The sequence below is a fragment of the Neopsephotus bourkii genome, unplaced genomic scaffold (genome assembly GCF_033783945.1).
Source record: "Neopsephotus bourkii isolate Nb327-2 ecotype Australia unplaced genomic scaffold, CSIRO-AGI_Nbou_v1 NB_53, whole genome shotgun sequence".
Lineage (NCBI taxonomy): Eukaryota > Metazoa > Chordata > Aves > Psittaciformes > Psittacidae > Neopsephotus > Neopsephotus bourkii.
Window position 1 is genome coordinate 15,764,653 of NW_026900570.1, and position 21,916 is coordinate 15,786,568.

A 21,916-nucleotide genomic window follows, 5' to 3' on the forward strand; every position below is an offset into this window, starting at 1 on the left:
TGAACAGTAACATGAAACAAAAATGGGTTCTGTAGTTTCCGGGTTCCAACAACATTTCCAGTACTTAAACAATTTGGTTTAAAAAAAAATAACAGTATGCTTTGTGCTGTGGCACTTATTAAAGCAGAACAACAAATGACAATGCTTTTAAATAATTATTTTAAATAGCCATGAAATTTCATTTAGTGACATAAATTCTGTCTTTGCCAAAGGGTTTTTATTTGCTTGACATACCTGATGGAAGAATGAAAGGATCCAGTGTGGAGTTTTCCTTTTTACAGATATAGCCAGCTTTCAGCTCACATGGCTGTTTTTTCCCCTTTGGCATCTCTTGTAGGGTTTAGTACTGCAGAGTTTCTCAGGCTGAGGCTCAGGTTTTCCTTCATTGAATAAAAACCAAATTAATTTTATGTAGCACGTATTCTATGTCAGCAGCTAAAAGAGCAATTTACTTCCAGCCTTTTCATGTGCCAATTACAAACTCAGATCTTGCTACAGTTACTTTTCTACTGGAGATAAGAAGTGTAATTTAAAACTACCCATCGAACACTTCTTTACAATTTTTGCTTGTTGCATAACAAACACTTTCTGCCATATTAAATTACAGAATAGCAGTCTCAAAGATCAGACATTCCTATAAGTTTTGTGGAAACTGTTGGCTCACACTAAAGAAATACCAAACTTTAAGCCTGCACTGATGTAAAGGCTGCAGCAAGTCCTTTTCTTGTTCCCCCCTCCCCGCCCTGTTTGATCAGCAGTACCTCCCTTAAGGTAGCTCACAACCAGCTGCAGAATAAATTATGTTGTTGCCCAGTAGATGCTGGACTGAAGAGCCCAGGGTACCTGTTACTGCTGCAGCTGCAATGCCACACACAGACTGTAGGAAATCAGAGTTAGTTTCACAGCTCATGAACATGTAGTTTTATACACAATTTGTTGCCAGGACCCAATTATACTAATAGGACTACGTAATGAGCTTAAAACACTCATGTACATTCATAAAATCAGACAGGTTAAGTTTGAGCTGATATTTTGGGGCAGGCACACAGTAAGGTAACACTTTAATATAGCTCATATTCAGACAAGGAATTTTACAAATGTAAAGAGAGGAGTGTCCTTGAGAGTAAGAACTATCAGGTGCGAACAATAAAAGCAAACTTCAAAACTTGAAAATCAGAGTTCTAGCTCTGCATTGTACAGCTAAACCAAGCTTAGTGAATTAACGTTATTTGTTAAAAAGCAAAGTGCCACCAATTGGTTAGACACGTTGTCTGGCGGTTGAGCAGGGAATAGTGGGAACCTACATTGGATGAAGCCTGTGGCAGGGTAAGTTTCCTCTTTGTGGGAGCATGTTAAATAGCTTCTAGTTTCAAGAGCTGTGTTTAGCAGAGCACAAAAATAATAATATTAAATGCCTAAAATAAAGTATAAGGCAAACATTTTGGATGGGACATACCAAATAGTATGTGAAAATTAATTTCCTCATTTCCACGATGCCCTTGTTGGGGAGTCCTTCCTTTCTGTACGAGGTTCTGGTCCAGTAGCTTTCAGTGGTATGCTGGAACAAAAAAACTCCACTCAAGTCTTTGGGAAAGGACCTTTCTGCATATCCCTTTGGCAGTTTGGCTGCTGATTTGTTCCTTACTGCAATCAGAGCCTAGTTACGTGCACTCGCAATTGCTGTCTCTCCTCTGCTTGCCACTGCAATCAGCTCTCCAGAAGGTTCTCCATGAGCACTGTCCCTGGCGAATGGACAGTGTTTTCCCCTTCTTAGAGAGGTTTGCAGAGTGATAACTTCCTTTTTTCCCCCCCCTTCCTCCAAAAGATACAACTTACAATAATTTTGCAGTAAACTGGAAATGTATAATTAACTCATAATAGCCACCACATGGGAATACAGAACTTCAAGGGTGTGGGCTGTTTGAGCTGAGAGCCAGCTGCTCCTCTTCTCTGGAAGGCTTAAGGAATTTAACCAGCTCAGCTAAAGGTAGAAAACCCTCTAGCAGTTCTGGGCTTTCTCTTTCTCCTCCATGCCAGATAAAACCAGGTGTCACCTTTGAGACTTGTGGAAGGCCAAAATATATGTGCATTTATTCACCAAGCGAACATACAGTATTTGCTGCAACTGGCTGTTGCTATGACAATCAAGTCACTTTCAAAGATAAACTGCCAATGATGTGAACTCTATTTACAATCTCACTTGAATGTTAAAGAGGAGAGAGTGAAAGACGAAAAGCATAAAAAGTGCAGGGGAAGGCTTTGCAAGACTGATGCTCACTGACAGCTGAGTCCTTGCAGGATGCAGGGTCTGATAACCATCGTGAGAGCTGAAGAGAAACACAGAGGATTTAACTGACTTGAAGGCATTTTTAGTATGCTACAGCTCAACTAGGGCTTCTCATTGAGTCTGTTTCTGGTACAAAATGAGTTTATTTAGCTCGTTTGCTCAAAGTTACTTGTGATATACCCAGTGAAGAAAAGCATTGCTCTCAACTTTTTAATTTCACATATTTTATAAGCTTTCAACTCAATTCCCTCATGTTCATGGGGAATACTACAAGACTGTAATTAATATGCATTCATCATACTGTCAGGAAACATTAATTCAAAAAACTGCTAAGAAAATGATGACTACGTGGTGCCCCCTTAAAGTATCTGAAGGGAATGCCACCTCTCCAGTGCCAGCCGCTGTTGAGATTCAGACTGTTCAACTCAATCCAGAGTGAGGATCTCTTGCTGTCAATCAGATCTAGGTAACCAAAAGAGTTGAATACTAGTAAAATTTGTTAGGAAATGCTGTGCATTTTCAAAGTTCAGAGGAAGATAATACATGTCTGCTTTCTAAGTTTCAGTACAGATTCCATATTTACTGGCAATAAACAGTTTATTCTGCAAATAAAGGGTACAGAATGGCAAAAGACTGTTTAGCATAATAGCTTATCTGAATGTAAGTCTATTCTATAGTTATATGTAAGGAATAAGCTTTGAAAACTGAAACACTGAATTGCTATTGATAATATTTGTTACAAGTTTGCTTCATTATAATGGAATTGATACAGGGCCTTTATTCTAGTCTTGCATAAATCCAGAAAGTCTTTAGATTTTTCGTAGTGTTTTGTATAAAATTTGTACAGTATTTGCAAAAATCTGTTTTATAGTTACATACACCATTTTTATGTCAGCTATTCATCATAATATTATTAAAACAATGAAACATTTGCAATCAGTCCAAAAACCTCTTTGCTACTCTTTTAACTGAGTCTTGCTTATTAATTCACCTTCTAGATACTTTTGTTCATGTATCTCTGTGATACTTAATAATTCTGTGTTCTGCTGCTGGCAGCTCTTCCTTGCTTGTTGCCACGTGAGAGCTGACTCGTAGTTTATCTGGTAGTAGGCTCCTGTTAAAGAATCTGTATTCCAAAATCTGTCATTGTCTGTATGAGAAAAAGGAAATTTAGTGTTGCAGTTTGTATAAGCATCTTGCACAAAAATTTATGAGAAAATTTAACTACAAACTTACTTGTGAAATGAGATTCTGGAGCAAATTAGCTCAGACCTTCCAAACCCATACTCTTCTGTTAGCTTGTTCTTTGTTAAGTAAAAAAGAGCTTGCCATCGATTTTAGCAGAGGTGGGCCTGTCATCCATTATTTTCAGTTTCCCCAGTCAATTTGATAATCTCCAGGTGAAAAAATAATAGTGTAAAGAGATAAATAAAGCAAAACTGTACCTTGGTCATTATCTACACTGAAAACCTGTTCAGCAGCTCATGGCGTATGTCTGAATTAACACTTGGCTGAAATACAACTGAAATGCAAACAGTGATAGACAATTTTATTTTCAAACTATGCTATCATTAATTACATTGGCAACACTACACGCTTGGGGCAGAGTGGATGGAAAGCTGTCAGAAAAAACCTGGGGGTGCTGATTGGTGGCTGCTGATCAAGAAGGCCAACAGCATCCTGGCCTGTATCAGAAATAGTGTGCCCAGCAGGACAAGGGCAGTGAACATCCGCGTGTACTCAGCACTGAAGAGGCTGCACCTCGAATTGTGTGTTCAGTTTTGGGCCCCTCACTACAGAGAGACATTGAAGTGCTGAAGGGGTCCAGAGAAGGGCAACAAAGCTGGTGAAGAGTCTGGAGCACAAGCCTGATGAGGAACAGCCAAGGGAACTGGAGTTGTTTAGTCTGGAGAAGAGAAGGCTCAGGAAAGACCTTATGCTCTCTGCAACTACCTGAAAGGATGGAGCAAGGTAGGGATCAGTCTCTTCCCCCAAGTAACAAGCTATGGGATGAAAGGAAATGGCCTCAAGCTGCACCAGGGGAGGTTTAGATTGGATATTAGGGAAAAATTATTCACTGAAAAGGCAGTCAAGCATTAGAACAGCCACCCAGTGAAGTGGTGGAGTCACCACCCCTGGAGGTGTTTAAAAGATATGTAGATGTGGTGCTTAGGGACATGATTAAGTGTTGGAAGTGGCAATGTTAGATTTCTAGTTGGACTCAATGATCTTACAGGTCTTTTCCAACCTAAATGATTCTATGACTTTTTAAAAAAAGCATTCCCTATTTCTGGTCTGCATGTTTTTTTAGGTAATTGGAATTTCTAAACTGTCTGGCAAGAGCTTACTGTTAGCAAAATTGTTCCCTGGGCAAGTGCTAATGAGCTGTGTTTAAGACTTCCCCTAACTTTCTCTTTTGTTGAGAAAAGTATATTGAATTTCTTGATTGATCCGTTAGAAGAAATGTTTTCTATTTTTCGTTGTGTTTCTTTATTGCTGATTCACTTCAGATTTTTAACATTCTTTTTTAATTATAGACTCAAGCATTAGTGTCCCAGCAATTTTATCATGCCAAATACTTCATGTTTGCGAGTCTATATTGAGGATGTTCTGGGATATTTCAGGGTACACCATGTGATATTGCACCAGGAAGTAACTGTCAGTAATACTAGCCAAAATTGTGGTGGCAGTGGTGGATATTGGTGGTTGATATTGAATTGCGCTGGTTTTCCAGAGCAATTCCCATCAAAATGACAAATAGTGAGTCTGTGCTATAGCACTGAAAAGTTAGCTTTTGGGCAGCCCTTCTAATATCTTCGTTAACATCACATTTTGGTGTCCTTCATCCTGCACTCAGATGCACACACATTTATCTGTTCAGATAACTTTGTCTTGAAATGTAATTTCAGACATTACAAAAGAAGGGCTAGCACTGCTGCTATTTCAGTAAGACCTTTGAGCCAATTTTCTCATTTCATGTCCTTCAGAAAAGAAACTGCATCTTTCCATTGACTGTAAACCAATCTTGTAATACAGAACAAGGATTTGCATTGGTAGAGAAAGTTATACTACTGTTACCACAAATAGTGATGAGGCAAGGAGAATTAGGCTTAGTCTCAGTTTTCAGATTATTTTCTGCTGAATGCAGTCATATTTAAAGCATACTGTGTTAGCTACTGATAGACACACCCAGACAACTTTTACACTGACTGTAGACTCATAGGAAACATTTTTGTTTCTTCTGAAAGGAATGCTGTGGCATGACAGAGACATCTTTTAGTAGATTAAAGTAATTACAGGGTTTTTCCCTTCCATAATATTAACAGCGTCTCAGTATTGCTATATGTACCTAACAGTGTTGTGTTATAGCATCTATGTCAGCATTTGGGACCTACTGCCAGTGGGACAGAACCCATACAAATGGTCCTTATCAAAGTCAGGAGTTGTTGCACACCAGAGCAAGCTGTCTGACCTGGCAGCAGCTGTGTACCCGTACCACTGTGTACCATGTGCCACTCAGATGGAAGAGAAAAGCACAGGGAGCTCCACTGGCATTTCCTAACAGTATAAAGAGATCTGAGGGGGCAAAAGAGAAAGTATAATATAGGTATGGGAATCCAGGAGCCCTAATTCTCTATTTATGTGTCTGCACTCTCCATAAGGCTATGTGGAGAAAGGGTTACAAGTGTAACATCACTATAACTGGGGACCTACTGTCACCAGATGTGTCTTCCACCTAAGTTCTGGGTAGGTCTTGCAATTTACCATTTGCTTATGATATCACCAGCTGTAACAGCTGGAATTAGAGCAGTTTCACACTGTAGCCAACTATGAATGAACTGGAATGGTATTAATTTTCTAAAAATAACATTATTTGTGTATCTGTAGCTTCCCATAATTCATTAAAAAAAAATCATTGATTTAATTATTAAATGCTGTGGGATTTTTGGTATTTGAAGTCTCACAGAGTGACTGAAATTTAATATGCATGGAATTATTTCCATACTTTTAATATTGGAATATTAAAGATTTTTGCCTTTTATACAATACTAATACAATTTCACTAGTCCTACTATAGACTTCAGTAAAGTGTTTTGATTAAAGCTGACAATTAAAAATAGCCTAGATACACCTTTACTTTAAAAGTAAAATTTAAAATGCACTTTTTTTGCACATACTGCATTCTATCTGAAGGCAAGCAGTTGTGCATCTCCAGGTTGGAGAAGTATAGGTCTGAATATGTGAACTAATCATCCTTCAGTCCACCATTGCCTCAGAGCGAACAGATGATGATAGACTAAGGGGAGCAAAAATCAAAGGACCCTATCTGTGATGGCAAAAAAATGTCCTCAATGAATCATCAAGACTAATCTTTAAACTTTACCTTCATGGCCTCATGAACACAAACCACCCATGGTTCTGTAGATCTTCCATTTACTCACTGTTGCTGATCCTGTGTTCAGCCATCTTTTCTTTTCCCAGGACTGAGAAATAAATCTTCCCCTTGGATTGCCAAGGTTGCATTTCTGCACTCCCATTTCTGGAATTCACTTTTCTTGTTGCATGGGTATAGAGAAATTTTAGCCTGGTTTTTCTTGATGGGCACACCCAAACACAGTGCAAATGCCATGCTCATCACCTGGTCATCAGACACCCACTTGTATTTTTGTAACTCGGTGTTTTTCTTGCAAGCAGCTGTTGTGACTGTATGAGAACTCTGAGCAATTAAACAGAGCTCAGTATCTTCATTGTGTAGTAAAAATATTTCATTGTCTGTAAAATGAAAGAATCAGAATTCATGTATTTATGGTGAGCGGAGCTTGTGCAGAGAGAAATGTGCTCTTTGTGCTATGCTGATCTGACTCCTGTCAGGCAACTGTAAATTTGAGTCACTTTGCAAAGATCAAACAACATTTTCAAGACTTCTATTTCCTCTGTGAAGGAAAAATAAGTGCAGCTCTGGTAAGCTCATGTAAATACAATACAGAGGAATAAGAGCACATAAAGTACATTATGGCAGCATCAAAAATGTCATCACTATAATGAAATTTTCATTAACTTTCCCCTGAAATACACATTTCTTTCAAGAGACCTTACTGAAGATTTGGAAGTTTGCCATCACTTCATGCGCTACAGATTTAGCTCATATCCATGGGGTTGCATTTGTGCTTAATACAGTCAGTGAGTGAGCCTCCTGTGACTCTTGCTCATTCTGTAATCAGCATGTTCTTTATGGTTTGGGGGTTTTTTTAGGAAGAAAAACCATGGAACAGTGACTTTTTATCTTGCCTTGTTCCATTATTCTCTCATTAGAATCTGTATCATAAGAAGTCAACGTAATTCACACAATCAAATCACAAACACTCTCACAAGAACCAACACTGAGCAGCATACAGATAGATACCATAGCTGTGTGCCTGTCTGTCTGTCCATTGTTATGGAAAGGCAATGTGTGAATGCTGAAGAAACTAGCTAACACTTCCATAGGATTATAGGCAACCTAATTTAGTATTCCATCAAGAGAAGCAGACCCTTCTGGGAAAGGCTGCCCAGTACTGCAGTTGTACTGTTGGCATGTAAAGCAGGTCACTCAGTGCTGGGCATCAGTCGGAACACAGCTGCCTGCTTTTCAAGACACATCATATAGCATGCAGCATAACTATGCCTCTCATCCATACACTGAAAGCCATAGTGATTATTTCAGGCTTGTTCTGTTTTTTTTCATTGGCGTCTACTCAGCCACAATATTATATCTCACATCAGTCCACAAGCTCCATCTCATTCCACACAACCTCATCCTAAGGCTAGGAGATACACATACAACACCCTATTTAATTCCTTTCTCTTTTTCATTTGTCGTAACTCAGTCACATATACAGACAAAGACTGTGAAGCACACTGTGGAGTCCATGAACTTCACAGAGCAGACATAACCAATAATTAAGTTGCATCCAAACCGAAATCTTTATCTGCACACATGACTCTCCTGACTTCTGATTCCCAGCTTTATTCCGTCTTGACTCTAAAAGCAGACCAAAACCTCTGATTCTGTATCTATTTAAACTTCTACAGACCACACCAGTTGGTTAGGATAAATATAAAATACAGGGTAGTCAAGCTGCTTGAAAATCTTTAAGAGCCTGAGAAACAAGCAAGACAACAAAAATGCCCACTTTCACATCCACTCTTGCAGGGAACAAAAGGCAAAGACTCACCAAGTGTCTGCAAAGCAGTATGAACAAAAGACAAGAAAGCTAAGACTGTAGAAAAATACGAGTGTTTCATTTCTTTCTTCATATTCACAAACAGATGAGATGAAATTAACTGCTGCAGTAGAAGTCCTTAAGGAACCAGTTGGTGCTGGCTCCTTCTCAGTTTTGGAGAGTTTTAGTTGGAAGAGAAAACTCTGAGCTCTAAATAAGGAAATATCCTGTCACATGTGGAATTTTGAAATCTATAAATAATTAAAAATTCAAACTTTGCATCTGAAAGTGAAGTTTCCATCCATTTGCAAGTGGCAAAGTTCGAACAGTATAACATCATTCTGCTGAATTATGTTTATCTTTCTTGGTTCTGCTCAGGGATTGTAAAGTCTATACCCTCAAAGACAAAGAAGCAGAGAGTGCACTTTAAATGAATGTGCTCGAAATCTCATACATACATACCTGGGAAACTCAGAAAAAAAAAACCCATGCAGTTTTTGGCCAAATAGGTCTTCACTGCTACTAAAGTTATACTCATTTCATTTGATGAACTGAACAATGTCAACTATTTCAGTGTGGAAAATTAACCCAGAAAGGAAAATTTAATTTTGCTTGGTAACTTGACAAACTGAGCACTATGTATACATTTGGCATTTATTATTTCCAATCAACTGGTAGAACTACTGTGCTATTATTTCATGTGAATTTATCTCAGGAAGACCAATACAAATTAGCCTGATCTTTACAAACCTTTCTTTTAACCAGCAATTTGGACAACAAAACTGCTTTTCAAAATTATTTAGTCCACAAAGTACAAATTAATTTTAATACTTAATTTTAAAGAGTGCAAGGCAGAAGCAGTAATGGGGAAAAACAGTTCCCGTAAATTTCTGTTTATTCCAAACACCATTTTACTTGAGTAGCAGTATGCATGCTTCAGTGCATTATGGTGAGATACATTCTCAAAGTGCAGGCTTTGGGGCTGAGTGCTCTGCAGAAAGAGTGCTTACTGTATGTCAGCACTTGCCTGTATGTGATGCTGCCACGTATCTCTAAAAAGAGAGAAAAATAGGGTGTTTTAAATCTAACTTCCCATTAGTTTCATGCTTGTTTAGTTAGCCATTTTATACATTACTGGGTTGCACTGTCATGAGAGTATTTTTTGAAGAGCATACAGCAATAGCTCTTAATCCTTTCCAAAGAAAGGAATAATTGCTAATTTTAGTTCATAATCTCTATTAGGTGCATGTCCTTTGTTCAAGCTAGATATGTTTTTTTAAGTTTAATCATCTGGTGGTGTTACCCCATTAGACAACACTGTTCACTTTCTGTTGGTAGAATCATTTTCATCATCCCTTCGAATTAGGACACAGTTGTATTCTATCACTGTGCTGTACCTCCTCGTCTCTCTTTCAGTCTCACTTTGAGTTCTGATCTTGAATAAAAAATAAGTAATGAAGCTCATCCCTAATAAGATGATGAGGACCAGAGTAAGTAGTATCCACATATTCATGTGACCATGTTCTTTGTCCTTTTTGGCATCTGTAAATAAATACAGCAAACAGAAGTGGGTGTACTGTAGCCATAAATAAATACAATACTGAAAACTATTGGTCTAAGTTCCCCCTTGATTACTAGGAAGAAAACCTATTCTAATGTTTCTGTCAGTAACCCTCATAGGTCTTAGCATGCAAATGGAGGAGCAAAGAGGAGACGACCAGTTTACCAAAGAATTTAGTTATCCTAGATGCCTTAAATATCTTGTTGATACTGCTAAATTATGTTGGGAATTAATTCAGTGGCAACTAAGTAAATTAAGCTAATATAAATAAATATCTAAACCATAAATAATAAATAATAAATACCAAATCATAAAAACCTCCAAATATTTATTTTTGTGTCTCTTTGAAACTATTAGGAAGGAAAATTAAATCCTACCTTCCACATTTGCAGCTGCTTTAAGAATAGCTGTCAAAGATAAAGACAAATGTTTAGTCAAAATCTAAAAAGGCCACATTTTCATCCTGACAGTTTCATGTTAGCAAAAGGACTCTGCATCAAGGTTACCTCATCACTTCTCCTGGAAACACATTTGCTAAATTAACAGAGATGAAAAGGTGAGATTGATTTTTAATCTGATATTCACTGTAATAAAACTGCTATTTTGTATATTAAAGCTCCCTTCTTGCTTCTTTTTCAATAGCCAAAGAATCTCTAAGGACAGGTAGTGTCCAGCTGGTTTAGGTTGACTTTCTCTTCCCCTCTGGTTAATAAATCTTGCCCTCTTCACTGGTTCTGCATACCTGCAGAGACTGGAGACAACTTGGTCAAACACTGAGGATATTTGCCAGTTTTCCTGTACTGCACACAGCTCCTTAGAGACCCGGCAGATTTCAATTTACCATCACTCGTTTATATCTACAATTAAAAGTTAAAGGTTTCATATGCAGTTTTCCCTGGCTGTGCAAAGAGGGCGCCATCTGCAAGATCTTTCCTGGCGCTCTGCGTGAACGCTGGGTGGCGGCCAGCGCAAGAACGGATCTTCCCCATGGGCAGCCTGAGCCGCAGGGATAGTCAGGGTGTGTGTCCCAGCCTAGGAAGCACCAGGAGCTGGGGTGCTGCAGCAGAAACACAGCAATGCTTTGAGCTCCGGGGTGTTTGTGAACAGGAAGGGAATGCAACTGTTAAATTGTCCCTTGGAAGAATGCGGAGCTCAGTAAAATGTAATATAGGCTTGTGCTGAAATACTGTTCTATTGGAGAACCTGTGTCAGGGAATATTCTCTATACTTTGGCATTGCACATGGGGGCTACATCAAATAAAGTCTGTGTTGACAGGGAGTTTCTGTGTTTCCAGTATATCTAGTGACAAAGGATAAGCCTTCTGTAGTGTTTATTGCCCTGACTATCCAAAGAAAGCTAGGAGCTGCCCTAAAAGGAGAATTTTTCTTTTCAGGAAATGCTCTGACACCACTATGAATGTGTACGTCTGCTATACCCCCCAGCTGCAGCCCTGCTCTGACTGAAGGGAAAAGGACAGAATCACAAAACCATTCCCAACCTCAGGGTTGTGAAACAGGGCAGGAAATCATACTTTTTCTCAGCATTAACAGTTAAACTCAAAAATGCCACATGGCTGCTTGGCTCACGGTATTCTGATATTTCTGCTTCCTGACCAAAGCAGATGGTGCTCGGTTACACAGAAACACAATATTAAAAAGAAAAAAAGAAAAGCTAACAAAAACACTTCTACTATTTTCAAAGGTCACTATATGCTCTCTGGATCATGCTTCCATTCTGTTATTATTTAAATAGAATTGCTTCATCCACCTCTTTCTGGAACAGCATGTATCATAGTACAGGAAGAGGAAGAAAAGCAAAACACTGTCCCATAGAAAGTGAATACAAACGTTAACAGGAAAGTACATGTGTGTGTTGGAGCAAAATGACAAAGGTGTTTAATTTTTTTTAAAGAAAATATCGATCATCTTTAGTTATTAATTATTCATCAAACAATGCAAGAAAATCTGGTTATGAAGCAGTAAAATATGAAAAGAGCAGACAAGAAATGATAACTATATATTCATATTATTTTTGACTGCATGCTGAAACAGGTGATAACGAAGACTGCAAATACAGCATTTTATGTCAGTCTTTTGTAATTACCATATGTGCTATTAGCACTGAAATAAAACCATGAACATGAAGAGCAAATATTAAAGAAGTCACTTACTCTTAGGTTTCTTACAAATAAAAACCCTTTGGGAAGAGCAAGGAAGCATACTCCAGTAGCCGGAGAATGCAGACAGCTCCACACAGTAGTCAAGTTCATCCCCCAAGGGCTGTCCTTCACACCAGCTGAGAAAGTCTAAGGCACTGCTGTCTTGCCAAAGCAGCTGCCCTGTTGAAAAAGTTAGTAGCAATACTAATAGTTCCATATCAAAGACCTTTGCCATTATTAGTGAATATTCATGTTAATGTTACTACTTGGCCTAATAATGCAATCCTGCTTTCTTCAAATTTTATCTGTGGATGTTTTCTAATGCATTTTATTTCTTTAAATCATTTTCTAAAAAGCAATATAACTGCTTTTCCAAACTATGGTTTGCATTTTTTCCATTACATTTCCAATAGTTTTAAGTTGCATATTCCCATATTTTTGTCTAGGGTACTAAAGTTTCAACCTGAAAAGAAATAAAGCTAGGATTTTAGTTTCTAAATTAGTATTTCATTGAAAATCAAGCAACTTTTACTGTAACACCTGATTTTCCCCTTACACTGAACCAGAGGATTTTGATGCTGTGGGCTCTGGTTGGACAGCCACAACTCCCACATGGGTGCTCCCCCGCCATAAGAAGATGAGAGCCCGCCAGGCCATGTTTCCCACCGCACCACAGAGCAAACTGGGTGGGAAAGGCTTTCCCACAGTTCAGGAATAGGAGAGGTGTCCTCATGGAGGGCTGAGGTCAATGGGACAGATAGCCTGTGGTCCTCTGTGAAGGCAACCGTACTGACACTGCAACACAAGCAGCTGTGTCATTGATTACAGCAGTTTCTGGATAGTTCAGATTTAGAAATGAGGCCCCATGATTGCCTCAGGTACGGACAGCTGAAACTGCATGTTGTATCTTGCTTTCTTCACACTATCTTCTGTGTTGTGCTTCTCAAAAGATATTCCTAACACTTCTCCATGTCTTTGCTACTGAACCAGATATAGACAGGATATTTGAATTGAGGCAGTCCCAGATGGAGGCATCCCTTTGGTGGACACATGCAAGACCCATAATTGAAGCCAAGCAAATTTCTACAGCCTTTCACACCATCAAATTCTTAGCATTTTTATATTATATGTTATCATTCTTTTTTTGTTTTAACTAGCTTCTACTGTACTTCAACTATTTCCTTAAAAACAATAGTGTGTCTTATTCATATTTCTGTCCATTTAGTGGAGTCTGTTGTTATTTATAGAACTTAAAATAGTTACCATTTACATTTCTGTATATTCCTACCCAAAAGCCACTTGTCTTGCTTGTGTACAAGTCTGCATGCTCTGCTAAAAAGTTTGAGTCAGTCAGATCATCTACCAAAGTCAACATACTACCTGCAAGAAAAACAACAGAAAATGACTGGAGATATCCCCTGCCACAGAAGTCAGTGACACATCATAGTAACAGCCTTTGATATAGGATAAGGTTAATAATTAAACCTCTCCTGATGGTAAGGAGTAAGCAAGGATATAGAGACCAGAAAGTAGTGCTCATCTGTAGCTGAACAGCACCAACTGTGGGTGATTTCATCACAAATGAAAGATGTAAAAGCACAGTGAAGATTAAGAGTTTTACACATCAGGCAAAATGCAAGTTGTTTTCAAGTGAGCGGATATTTTTATAGGTATTACAGATGTTTATTTGTTCTTCATGGCTTGACAGGATATTATGTAGCATGTAATACTGCGCAGCAAACAAATTTACGAAGAATGATTTTTCTGGCAATGGTGGTGGAGGAAGAGGGCTAAGAGGATCTGAAAAGATATAAAGCAGAAGGATCAATTTCTTTTGGGCAGTACAGTGCTTCCCTTTCTCTTTCACAGCCTCCTGAAGCATGGATGAGGTAGCTGATGATTCAGCAGCATAGGTGGAAGGGTGCCAAGGAGCAGCTCATGGTTTTGGCTGAGACCAGATGCCTCCAATATGGGCAAAGGAAGCTTTTGCCCTCCCCTTGCTCTGCAGGCTGCCAGAGAGCCCTGCTGCTAGAGAAAGGACTTTCAGGCAATACCTGCAACCCCTTTTGGATCATAGAATCATAGAATAGTTAGGGTTGGAAAGGACCTTAAGATCATCAAGTTCCAGCCCCCCTGCCATGGGCAGGGACACCTCTCTCTAAACCATATTACCCAAGGCCTTGTCCAACCTGGCCTTGAACACTGTGAGGGATGGAGAATTCACAACCTCCCTGGGCAACCTATTCCAGTGCCTCACCACCCTAACAGGAAAGAATTTCCTCCCCCCATGTTAAGAATAAGTGATTGCTATTATGATATTTACTTCTGCTCTTGTGTAGGGACAGATAGAGAAAAGAAGGAATGAAGCTAAAAAGAAGTAAAGTAATTTAAAAATCTTACTAAAAAAAAAGAAATGTTGTGAATGAAGAAATAAAACAAGAAACAAGAACAGCTGGGGAATAAAAAAAGGGAAAATTGATCACCTTAATTTCAACATAACTGGAAAGCAAACAGCATCAATGGCAAAAAGTACATACGATGCTGATTTCTTTTTTTTAACCTGTAGATTTCACTGCATTAGTTTTCAGGTGATTGTTAAGTGAGTTTTCTTTATGTCAAGATTTAAATCCTATCTTTAGGTGAAAATAATAATTACCTGATTGAGTGCACTGTGTCACAAACTAAGCCCAGCTCGCTTGACTGGCACTGAAGTTATAGCGGTGGCTTCAGAAAGGAATCCAATATATGTGATCAGATTCAGGACATGTTCCAATACCCTGTGGGGGATCAGAAGGAAGTACATCTGGAAGAAGTGAGACATCACAGATGCTTCCATTCAGGAGGGATTGCAGCTTTTCAGATTTGAGATCAAGTTTTTTAAAAAACCCTATCTTAAAATTGCTTAAAATATTCTTTGTCAGGCTGTGCTAAAATTATTAGTGTCTATGTCGAAAGTGGCAATGAGGAGAACCAGTCACAGCTGAATGATTCAATGTGAGCCTGCACTCTTCTGTGTTACCAAATAAACCAAACTAACCAAACTCGGACTGTCTCAAGGATATTTGAGTATTCAGGGGGGTTTGGTTCTAGTTTACTTTGTTATAAACAACAAATCTCTATAAATAAATGGTACTGTAAAAAACAGAACAAGAAAGCTGTAAAAATCCCAAACCCTCAAGAGGTTCAGATAATAATTTTACTTTAAATGAAACAATAATCTAAGTCATAGTTTGCTGTCACAATTTCCCATTTAATATTATCTTCAAGGTAATAATCCTCATATAAAATTTCTGAACATCTTGAAGTCTGACAGTGCATGGAATACCTGATGCTCATTCAATATTTTTGTAATAGCCCCATATTTTCCTGCAAGCAATGAAATTATGGAAACAGTAACATTGTTAATTAGTACATGCACTTTAAAATGAAAGTTGCAAATGAATAGATACAAAGCACAGAGCATACCTGGAAAATAAATTAAAGAAAAACTATACAAAACTAAATCAAAAGAAACTCAGATTTTCCATGAAGTCGATGTCACTAAAGCTAACAGCAGTTCTCTAATACAAATAAGAAGGCAAAGTGGTTGGGTCTCATCCTAAGATTTGCCTGTAGCTTTTAATTTGTAGCATTTCTCGGTGACACCCATAGAGTGAAAATGAAGTATGAACTTTTGTTTGGGTCAATAACAGGCCCTTTTTTGCCCCCCAGAGACAACTCTTCTTCCTTTTCCCACTTTTTAGAATCTAGTAACAGTAAAGCTGTAATCAGTGTATGAATGCTGCTTATGTTAAAGGAATACAATTTATTTCATACTTAGTGGATTTTTTTTATTACAGTCCTTCCCACAGAATTCCTGCCAGCAGAAAGTTTCACATTCTAGACTTGAAGTGAAAAGTTTAATAGTCCCATAATCTCTACGTTCTGTCTGCCTGCAATGTAAGATAACTCCTATGGCCATTACCACCCAGTACAGTAAAACGACAGTATCTTGGCTGATGAATGTCAACTCCATCAAAATAAAACATGCAAAATAAAGGTACTGACATTGCATACTCAGGCTTATTATTCCCTAATATATATTTAGAAATTTGTATTTCAGTCAGAACAGATAGAGCAAGGTTTCTGCCATAAAACCAAAAGTCATTGCCATAGCTTACCCTCAGATTTTTTGCAGACAGGAAAATGTTTTTCATTACAAGGTGCTGTTTTCCAGGCCCCACTGAGTTCTATTGAAACACAGGCTGGCTTTTGTTTTGGTTCTCCATAGTACCACTTTGAAAAATGTATTTTCCTTTTATCTGTCCATCTGTGATAGCCATGATGTTAAAATCAAAACACACGTTTAACACAATTTTTCTATGCTCTCATCTGCTGTTTATGGTGAGTGGATTTATACAAATGCACATTTTCACAGTCACATAGAGAACTCAGTTTGTAGATCTGTGCTACTATTGTTAAATATTGAACTGAATTGAATTAGGACTCAGCAACATAAAAGTAAAACACAGCAGTATGTCTCCCATGCCGAGACAGTTTTGGATAGAGATGTCCCATGGATATGCATGAGTGGAAGTATCCATGTCAACGTTGCTGACTACTGATCGCTTATATATTCTAAGAACAAGCATTTTGCCTGGTGGGGAAAAGCACTGTTAGAATCATGGAGATACATATTGTTCATCAACAAGTTGGTTCGAGACCATCTTAAAAACCTGAACATTCACAAGTCCATGGGACCTGATGAAATCCATCTGCAGGTCCTGAAGGAGCTGGCAAATGAAGTTGCTAAGCTGCTGGCCATCATATTTGAGAAATCATGGCAGTCAGGTGAAGTTCATGATGCCTGGAAAAAGGGAAATATAACCCCCATTTTCAAGAAGGGGAAAATGGATGACCCGGGGAATTACAGACCAGTCAGTCTCACCTCTGTGCCTGGCAAAATCTTGGAGCAGATTCTCCTGGAAGGCATGCTAAGGCACATGAAAATCAACAAGGTGCTTGGTGACAGCCAGTATGGCTTCACTAAGGGGAAATCCTGCCTGACCAATTTGGTGGCCTTCTATGATGGGGCTACAGAACTGATGGAGAGCAGTAGAGCAGTTGATGTGATCTACCTGGATTTGTATAAAGCGATCAACACTGTCCCACATGACATCCTTGTCTGTATATTGGAGAGACGTCAATTTGATAGGTGGACCACTTGGTGGATAAAGAACTGGCTGGATGGCCACACACAAAGAGTTGTGGTCAATGGCTCAATGTCCCGCTGGAGACCAGTAACGAGTGGTGTCCCTCAGGGATCAGTGTTGGGACCAGTCTTCTTCAACATCTTTGTTGATGACATGGACAGTGGGATTGAGTGTGCCCTCACCAAACTGTGTGGTTCGGTTAATACGCTGGAGGGAAGGAATGTCATCCAGAGGGACCTTGACACGCTTGTGAGGTGGGCTGATGCCAACCTCATGAAGTTTAACCATGCCAAGTGCAAGGTCCTACACCTGGGTTGGAGCAATCTCAGACACAGCTACAGGTTGGGCAGAGAAGAGATTCAGAGCAGCCCTGCGGAGAAGGACTTGGGGGTGCTGGTTGATGAGAAAATGAACATGAGCCAGCTTCAGTGTGTGCTCACAGCCCAGAAAGCCAACCGTATCCTGGGCTGCATCAAAAGCAGTGTGACCAGCAGGTCAAAGGAGGTGATCCTGCCCCTCTACTCTGCTCTTGTGAGACCTGACTTGGAGTGTTGTTTGCAGTTCTGGTGTCCTCATCATAAAAAGGACATGGAACTGTTGGAACAAGTCCAGAGGAGGGCCATGAGAATGATCAGGGGACTGGAGCACCTCCTGTATGAATATAGGCTGAGAAAGTTGGGGCTGTTCAGCCTGGAGAAGAGAAGACTGCATGGAGACCTCCTAGCAGCCTTCCAGTGTCTGAAGGGGGCCTATAGGGGTGCTGGGGAGGGACTCTTCATTAGGGACTGTAATGATAGGACAAGGGGTAATGGGTTAAAACTTAAACTGGGGAAGTTTAGATTGGATATAAGGAGGAAATTCTTTCCTGTTAGGGTGGTGAGGCGCTGGAATGGGTTTCCCAGGGAGGCTGTGAATGCTCCATCCCTGGCAGTGTTCAAGGCCAGGTTAGATGAGGCCTTGGGTGATATGGTTTAGAGCTAAAAATGGCCATCTAAAAGTTAACTAGGTAGTTTTACATAAGTGTCTAAGATTCCCATAGAACTAGTAAAGAGAGGCCGGCACTGTCAGAGGTTCCCATCTTCCATTAGCTAAGATGAAGTTTAATGACTTAAGATGGGTGAAGTCAAATGAAGTGGTTGGTGCCCACCAGTCCTGGGATCCTAAATCTCTTCATGCTACAATTCTGCCTGCTGATAATAATCCAATCATAGCTTCTAACTACACCACCTATAAATTGATTAATCTTACCACATTGCTGTTGAGCCTAATCCATAAGGGCTCACCATACTGCACTGCCCGCAGAAGCAGGAATGTATTACTGTAATACTCAAAAATGCTGGCAAACTCTGAAGATTTCTCCTTGCAGGCTTTTTGTTGCTTCTTCCCAATTCATTTTAGAAGGAATGATTAAATAGCTGCTGTTATCATAATGGATAAAGTCAGAACCTGGAGACGTTGTGGAATGAAACACTTCAGGCTATCTAGGAAAAAGGTACAAATTTGAGGGGAACGGGAGAAAACAACAAAGCAGTATTATTTTTGAGTAACAGTTGACTATAGTGGCAGCACCATCATCAAATTCTTACCTAAAACACTGAGATATATTTCAATGGTAAACTGGAATTATTTTTAACTATAGAGTATATTCAGGGATTAGGGAGAGGCAGAAAATGAGTTGTGAACAGATAAAAAGGACAAAAAAACCTGCCTTCATATTCAGTCGGTATCAAGGACACTCTGGCAATTGTTTTCGCTACAATTTTTTTGCTACAAGTTTTTTGCTACAAAAAATGACACCATTATGCATCTTTCTGCACTTGTAAGGAGCAGAACCATGAAACATCTGGCCCAGCTGTGTCTTCTTCCTGTATTTTTAGTTGCAGTTCCCTATTTCTGTTCCTGCAGACTCTGCAGTGAGCTGTGTTCCGGATGTATCTCCCACCCTGAGGATACATAAATTAAACTAAAACTTTCACCCTTCTGGTTATTCCTGGTCTTTTAATATGAAAGCATTTCTAGAGACTGAAGAGCAAACTAACCTGTTTAACTGGCCTTAGTTAACCCCCAGAGGAGTATGTGTGAGGGTTTGTGCTAGCTGGATAAAGCATAAATGGCTAAGCATGAACGGCTAAACTTTTCTGTCAATAGATAAAAGTATATTTTGAAGGTATAGATCTTCTAACAACCTGTTTTGGGCATTTGCCTCACAATGAGGCAAGTGAATCCTGCCTTCAAATTATCTACTCGCCATGTGCAGGCAACTGATTTGAGTGTAGATGTCTGTAGGGTAGGTGAAGTCATTCTCTCTGTCAGTGGGTATGCTGGTAGGGGAGATGCTGTAATGATGAAACTTTTCTATAATCCTTATCAAAAACCAGGTTTTGAGTCTGGAATTCCTGAGCTGGGAAAGTAGCCCTACTTCCCTCACCCTGGCTGCTACAGGCACATTCAAGCACTTAGAACTGAGGACTCGTATAGTCAGATTGTTCAGTAAGCGCCTTCCAACAAAGAAGGTAAAACATAAAATTTACTGCTGTCCATCTGGCAAATATAGCTTTTATTATGCTGGCAGTCAGCAGTTTTCCAGTACCTTGCTTCTTGTATAGATCCTTTAGTCACTACAATACAGTCAGTCCAGGGAAAAATAAAAAATAAAATTAGAGACAATAAAGTACAAAATGTCTGGAAAAATAACAGAAATAGGATTGGGGAGGCAAAGTTAATAGATTTCTTTTCTCATTTTCTGGCTCTTATTTTCATTTATTGTTTCTTGGAATGTAAATGTATTATATACCTCAAGCAAATGTATTTCCTTGGCAGATTACTGGAAGAACTTTAGTTAGTTTACTAAAATTTCTTGAAGTGCACCAAAGCTATTTATTTTTACTATGTAGTTTCTGGCAATTTGCACTGAATATAGTTGCATTTTCAGATGGATTCATGCTGTACAAGGAAAAACAACAAAACAAAGTAAAAATCCCAGCTAGTAAACTGAATATTTCCAGTAAAATCTAACAATTCGAGTAATTGTAATTAATTCTTACAGTTATAATACAGCCCACCATTTCTGCAGTTCTAGACTTCTGCAAAGGAATGACAATAAATGTAGACTCTAAACAGGCCTATTAGTCTCCAGCTACAGCTTTAAAAACTTAGTCCCTGAAATATGCAGTTGCCTTCTGCTTTAATCCATTGAAATATAGGGTCCTATCTGGGACAGAAGTCAGGCTCATTACTCTAACTTTGACTATGTTATCTAAGTTACCCATTTTCTGATTTTTTTTCTGTTTACCTGTATTATAATAAACTTCCTGTCAACTTGCATATATTTATCTCTAAATGGCAATCCTCTTACCCACTTACAATAGCGAAAAATTCTTCTATCTCACAAAATATATGTACTCTCTCTGTTAATGTCGTCCAGTCTGACCCATGTCTCATTGGCAACATCCTTTAGGTGGAAGGTGAAGAAGGCTATTAAAAAAAAAAAAAAAGATCACAGAACGAGAGAGTAGCTGAGGAGTTGTCTTTCTTCAAATTCAGTGTAAACCAAACTCCAAATGAAACAACTCATCAACTTAAAAAATGTTGGAAATATAAAGTTCCGTCTTGTTAGACTATGAGAGAATGGTAAAAGAGAAATATTAAAACTGGTATTTGGACTGAAGCAGTTTGATTTCATTAAGGGAATACAAAAGGGTTTTTTTTTTAATAAAAGTAATACAGACTTCTTGGAAATATTGTAGAAATTAGAGCTAGAAAGGACTTCAAAAGGATTAATCAGTCTTCCTCAAGGTAACATCAACTACACGTATATCATTTCTGATGGATATTTGTTTACTGTTTAACTTGAATATCTGTAGGCATTTCATTACTATGAGCTATTACTATTTACACCATCTTCCAAGGCCACGGGTAACAGATTATTCTGTTCCCTCCACATGACACTTACACCAAGAGATAAGAAGTGTCATAATATCGCACTCCAGTCTTCTGTCTGGATCAAGCATCTTCCTTCATAGGTTACACTATTTAGCTCCAAAGGCTAGTTTGGCCTTGTCATTAGATAGTGAAATGTGCTGCGTTCATACTTAGTCCTGAAAGATTTAAATGTCATACCTTGCACTTGCTCATTCTGTACACAGGCCAAATTTCCCCCTAATTCTATACAAAAGCTGCTTGCAGAGTGCCAAGTCAGTCTTTCTTCTTCTCTGGATCCAAATATTTTATAACACTGTGGGGAGTAAAGGGATAAACAAAATTTCAGGTGTCAAAGAGTATTAGAACCACTGGGTTAGATTAATATTGTTCTAGTCCTTGCATGTAGAGAGCAGCGGATGGGGGATCTGCTGAAATGTGAACTCTTTCAGCCACCAAAGCGATCCAGGTATCACAGTATCACAGTATGTTAGAGAGTGGAAGGGACCTCAAAAGATCATCTAGTCCAATCCCCCTGCTGGAGCAGGAACACCTAGATAAGGTTACACAGGAACGTGTCCAGACGGGTTTTGAAA

General features: G+C 38.9%; 2 pseudogenes; both read right to left on the reverse strand.

The window, feature by feature from the left end:
- The window catches only part of LOC133209734 (macrophage mannose receptor 1-like), a 29,810-nt pseudogene extending 21,101 nt beyond the window's left edge, over window positions 1–8,709 (reverse strand).
- A 281-nt stretch (window positions 8,710–8,990) lies between these two features.
- The window catches only part of LOC133209739 (macrophage mannose receptor 1-like), a 36,996-nt pseudogene continuing 24,070 nt past the window's right edge, over window positions 8,991–21,916 (reverse strand).